Raw genomic sequence first — 6,646 nt, forward strand, 5'->3', positions numbered from 1 at the left:
GACACAGCGCCACCTGGAGGAGAAAGAAAATAACTATGCAAGTGTTCATATGACACTGCGCCACCTGCTGGAGATAGAACATAATGCACGTGTACATATAACACAGCACCACCTGGTGGAAATAGAACATAATGGAAGTGTTGATATGACACTGCGCCACCTGGTGGTGAGATAACATATTGCAAGTGTACATGGGAAACATCGCCACCTGGTGGAGAAAGAACATAATGCAAGTGTACATATGAGACAGCGCCACCTGGTGGAGAAAGAACATAATGACACAGCGCCACCTGCTGAAAATAGAACATAATACAAGTGTACAAATGACACAGCGCCACCTGGTGGAAATAGAACATAATGCAAGTGTACATATGACACAGCGCCACCTGCTGGTGATAGAACATAATGCAAGTGTACATATGACACAGCGCCACCTGCTGGAGATAGAACATAATGCATGTGTACATATGACACAGCGCCACCTGGTGGAAATAGAACATAATGCAAGTGTACATATGACACAGCGCCACCTGCTGGTGATAGAACATAATGCAAGTGTACATATGACACAGCGCCACCTGCTGGAGATAGAACATAATGCATGTGTACATATGACACATCGCCACCTGCTGGAGATAGAACATAATGCAAGTGTACATATGACACAGCGCCACCTGCTGGAGATAGAACATAATGCAAGTGTACATATGACACAGCGCCACCTGCTGGAGATAGAACATAATGCATGTGTACATATGACACAGCGCCACCTGGTGGAGATAGAACATAATGCATGTGTACATATGACACACCGCCACCTGGTGGAGATAGAACATAATGCATGTGTACATATGACACACCGCCACCTGGTGGAGATAGAACATAATGCATGTGTACATATGACACAGCGCCACCTGGTGGAGATAGAACATAATGCATGTGTACATATGACACACCGCCACCTGGTGGAGATAGAACATAATGCATGTGTACATATGACACACCGCCACCTGGTGGAGATAGAACATAATGCATGTGTACATATGACACACCGCCACCTGGTGGAGATAGAACATAATGCATGTGTACATATGACACACCGCCACCTGGTGGAGATAGAACATAATGCACGTGTACATATGACACAGCGCCACCTGCTGGAGATAGAACATAATGCAAGTGTACATATGACACAGCGCCACCTGCTGGAGATAGAATATAATGCACGTGTACATATGACACAGCGCCACCTGCTGGAGATAGAACATAATGCACGTGTACATATGACAGCGCCACCTGCTGGAGATAGAACATAATGCACGTGTACATATGACACAGCGCCACCTGCTGGAGATAGAACATAATGCACGTGTACATATGACAGCGCCACCTGCTGGAGATAGAACATAATGCACGTGTACATATGACAGCGCCACCTGCTGGAGATAGAACATAATGCACGTGTACATATGACACAGCGCCACCTGCTGGAGATAGAACATAATGCACGTGTACATATGACAGCGCCACCTGCTGGAGATAGAACATAATGCACGTGTACATATGACAGCGCCACCTGCTGGAGATAGAACATAATGCACGTGTACATATGACACAGCGCCACCTGGTGGAGATAGAACATAATGCACGTGTACATATGACACAGCGCCACCTGCTGGAGATAGAACATAATGCAAGTGTACATATGACACACCGCCACCTGGTGGAGATAGAACATAATGCACGTGTACATATGACACAGCGCCACCTGCTGGAGATAGAACATAATGCACGTGTACATATGACAGCGCCACCTGCTGGAGATAGAACATAATGCACGTGTACATATGACACACCGCCACCTGGTGGAGATAGAACATAATGCACGTGTACATATGACACAGCGCCACCTGCTGGAGATAGAACATAATGCACGTGTACATATGACACAGCGCCACCTGCTGGAGATAGAACATAATGCACGTGTACATATGACACAGCGCCACCTGGTGGAGATAGAACATAATGCACGTGTACATATGACACAGCGCCACCTGGTGGAGATAGAACATAATGCACGTGTACATATGACAGCGCCACCTGCTGGAGATAGAACATAATGCACGTGTACATATGACAGCGCCACCTGCTGGAGATAGAACATAATGCACGTGTACATATGACACAGCGCCACCTGGTGGAGATAGAACATAATGCACGTGTACATATGACAGCGCCACCTGCTGGAGATAGAACATAATGCACGTGTACATATGACACAGCGCCACCTGGTGGAGATAGAACATAATGCACGTGTACATATGACACAGCGCCACCTGGTGGAGATAGAACATAATGCACGTGTACATATGACAGCGCCACCTGGTGGAGATAGAACATAATGCACGTGTACATATGACACAGCGCCACCTGGTGGAGATAGAACATAATGCACGTGTACATATGACAGCGCCACCTGCTGGAGATAGAACATAATGCACGTGTACATATGACACAGCGCCACCTGGTGGAGATAGAACATCTTCACCCAGGGCGATTTTCCATTTTTCCATTTTTTTCCCCTCCTCTTCTTCTGAGAGCCGTACCTTTTTTATTTTTCTGTCAATCTTGCCATATGAGGGCTTGTGTTTTGCGGAACGAGCTGTATTTTTAAATGAAAACATGAGTTTTACTATATAGTGTGCTGGAAAACAGTTTTTGGGATATTTTATTCACCATGTTCACTATATGGTAAAACTGACAAAGAGAAACCAAGGGAAAAATTGTGAAAACATGCCCTGTTGTAACTAAATAAAAGCATAGTGCATATAAACATAGGGTACTTAGTAAACACTGTTTTTGATCAAAAAAAGCATAAAGCTATCCCACCAAACGTCAAGGTGTACCCAGTTGGGATAGTACCTACACTCTCTAATATTAAAACCTTACCATGGGTCTAAAATAGGCCTCAATGTGGCTAAGGGCTGAGAGCGACCGGGTCCCAACAGGACACACACAGTCAGGGGGATTCACAGAATGAAATGTCCAGCTCACCAAGAGGGAGGGCCACACCCCATTTGTACTGAATACAAAAAAACTACATAAAAACAAAAAAATGAGCCGGAGTATGAGATGGTATACATGGTACTTGTGAGCTCATGTTCACACTGGCCATGAGACTAAGAGAAACCAAGGGAAAAATTGTGAAAACATACCCTGCTGTAACTAAATAAAAGCATAGTGCATATAAACATAGGGTACTTAGTAAACACTGTTTTTGATCAAAAAAAGCATAAAGCTATCCCACCACTGACGTGTGGGTTTGATGCCTGAGGGCGGTGCGAGTTTGTAGACACCAAACATGTATAAGATTACTTTTATCTAAGGGGTTAAAAAATCACAAGTTTGTCCAAAAAATGGCGCATTTTTGCACCATTTTCCAACACTCATAGCGTTCTCATTTTTCGGGAAAAGGGGCTCAATGATGAATCTCGAGCTGATGTTTTTAATGGTACCATTTTTGCGCAGATGTTACCTTTTGATCGCCTGTTATTGCATTTTGTGCAAAATTTGCGACAACTAAAAATGTAATTTTGGTGTTTTTAATTTTTTTGCCGCTACGCCGTTTACCGATCAGATTATTTGATTTTAGACTTTGATAGATTGGGCATTTGTGAACACCGCAATACCAAATATGTGTATATATTTAATTTTTTTTTAACTCTTTAATTTTCCATGGGGCGAATGGGGGGGGATTTGAACTCTTATTTTTTTTATTTTTTAAAACTTTTTTTTTAACTTTTTTTTTATTTTACTATTTTCCCTTAAGGGACTATAATGATCTGCAGTCTGATCGCTCTTCCATTTCTCCAGATCACAGCTACAGAGCTGAGATCTGGAGAAAAGCTGCTCTCCTCTCACACGAGGCAGTGAAAGTGACTGATGATAGGTGCAGGAGTCTTCAGCTGATGTGTGCGGATCGCCGCTGACTGCCCACGGGGATTAACCTCACGCGATCCATAACATACCCAGTACGTCATGTGTCATGAAGAGGTTAGTTTTTATCTTTTTTGCTTATGTCGCCATTTTCTAAGCGCCCTATCATTGTTTTCTCTTTCCGCTGGGGCCTGGATATTTATCTGACGAGCTCACGTTTTTCTATTCACACGATTTTGGGGAACAAACGTTGCTTTGTTCGTGTTTCATTACATTTTTTCTCTAGATGAGAAACGGGAACTCCATTTTTTTTCTTTATTACATTTATTTCAATGGTTTAATCATTTTATATTTTGATCGATGGCGCTAACATGCAACTATAGCAATTATGTTTATTTTTTTTTATTCCTGTATTTTTTAGCGGGAGGATTTTTTTTACATTTTTTTTTTAATGTTGGTTTTTCCATATACCCTATACTGCAGTATTGCTGGACTTGTGCTAGGGCCGACCTGGTGAGGTGGACTCATGAATCCGCAGGTCAGGACGGACACATGGACGCGAGGCTGTCACATGGAGGTATGTGTGGACATTGTCAACTGTCATGGCGGCGTCAGGATCTGTGGAGACTACAAATTCTATTTTTTCTCTGATGTCTGTAGTCAGGGTATGAAGACTCAGGTGTTGACCCACAGACTTATGCTGGCGTCACACGGTACGATCTATCATGCGATCGCACGAGCGGTCGTACCTGCCCCCGTCGTTTGTGCGTCACGGGCAATTAGTTGCCCGTGGCGCACAAAGCCGTTAATCCCCCGTCACACGCACTTACCTCCCGGGCGATGTCGTTGTGGGAAGCGAACATCCTCTTCCTGAAGGGGGAGGTATGTTCGGCGTCACAGCGACATCACACGGCAGCCGGCCAATAAAAGCGGAGGGGCGGAGATGAGCGGGACGTAACATCCCGCCCACCTCCTTCCTTCTACATTGCCGGAGGATGCAGGTAAGCTGTGTTCATCGTTCCCGGGGTGTCACACGGAGCGACGTGTACTGCCTCGGGAACATTTAACAACCAGCGCGCAGAAGGAGGAACGACATTATGAAAATGAACGACGTGTCAACGAGCAACGATAACGTGAGTATTTTTGCTCGTTCACAGTCGTTCGGAGCTGTCACACGGTACGACATCTCTAACGATGCCAGATGTGCGTCACTAACGACGTGACCCCGACGACATATTGCCCAATATATCGTACCATGTGACGCCGGCATTAGGCAGACTAGCAAGAGTTAATCTCTGTTTGTCTGCTTTTTAGTCTCCTTGATCACAAGTATTGGGGGAGCCAATCACGTTCCCTTCCCTCCTATATATGCTGGCTGGAGTATTCCATTAATGCCAGCTATAGCTTCTCTACACTGGTCTGGTAAGCTGTTATGATCCAGACTTACTAGAGTTTGTTGATTATTATTGCTGTGAGCAGTTGTGGTGTTAACCCTTGCTGCCGTCCTGCTCTTGCTTTTCTCCTTAGTTTGTTACTGCTTGTTCCTGTGAGTTTGCAGTGTGTCTGTGTTTTGGTTTTGCCCTGTCTGTCTTAATCTGTTCCTTCATTCCCTGGGAGGAGAAGAGGGGGCGGGTAACAGATTACATCTGATCAGGAGAACAATAAGGCACAGGATCCGGCGTCTCCACCTTCAGGGGTAATCCAGAGGTCAGGGATAGCCTAGTGTTCCCTAGCATGAGGGTCAGTATAGGAGCCCCCTGTCCCTTGCTATTCTGTAGTCTCATTATGACACTGGCATGGGAACAGCAAGGGCTTGAATAACATGCTACGCTAGGTGGAAGACAAAAAAAGCAAAGCTTCTGAACCAGGAGGGCAGATAAAAAGAAAAGTAACAGGTTTGAAATATAACTTAAATGTAGGTACCATAATCAACAACAGATTGCAGTGTAATACAAACAGTCTCTAATAACAGTTTGTGATGCTTACAGCAAATGATGGTGTAACCATTTTCTGAGCGCCGGAACAGGTCACAAAAGCAGCAGATACAAATTATATAATCCATGACAGATTATCTACTGAATCGGGAGGGCAGATAAAGAGCAGCACGGCAGGTTTGAATTAGAACTCAAATGTAGGTAGCGGAATCCACAACAGATGGCAGTGTAATATGAACAGTCTCTAATAACAGTTTGTGATGCTTACAGCAAATGATAGTTTAATCAGCAGATCACAGGAGCAGCAGATGCAAGTTATAGAATGCACTTCAGATTAGTGACTGAACCAGGAGGGCAGATAAAGAGCATCATGGCAGGTTTGAAGTAGAACTGAAATGTGGGCAGAAGAATAGACAACAACATGCAGCATGGTATGAACAAAACAGTGTCTAATAACAGTTTGTGATGCTTACAGCAAATGATAGTTTAACCAGCAGGTCATATAAGCTGCAGATGCAAGTTATGGAATCCACAACAGATTGTAGTGTAATGTGAATACACGTTAATAACAGTTTGTGATGCTTACAGCAAACAACCAGCAAGTTTCTGGAAGCAGCAGATAGAGGTTATATACAGCATCCACCACAGACTCTAAGGACATGTCATAATGCTTGCCACAAACGATGGATAAATCAACAGATCACATGATCACAGAAAATATATTTTGCAATGTATGACAAAATGACAATAGGAAGAAACATTAAAGAGACCTAGTA

The sequence above is a fragment of the Anomaloglossus baeobatrachus genome, chromosome 4 (assembly GCF_048569485.1).
Source record: "Anomaloglossus baeobatrachus isolate aAnoBae1 chromosome 4, aAnoBae1.hap1, whole genome shotgun sequence".
Classification (NCBI taxonomy): domain Eukaryota; kingdom Metazoa; phylum Chordata; class Amphibia; order Anura; family Aromobatidae; genus Anomaloglossus; species Anomaloglossus baeobatrachus.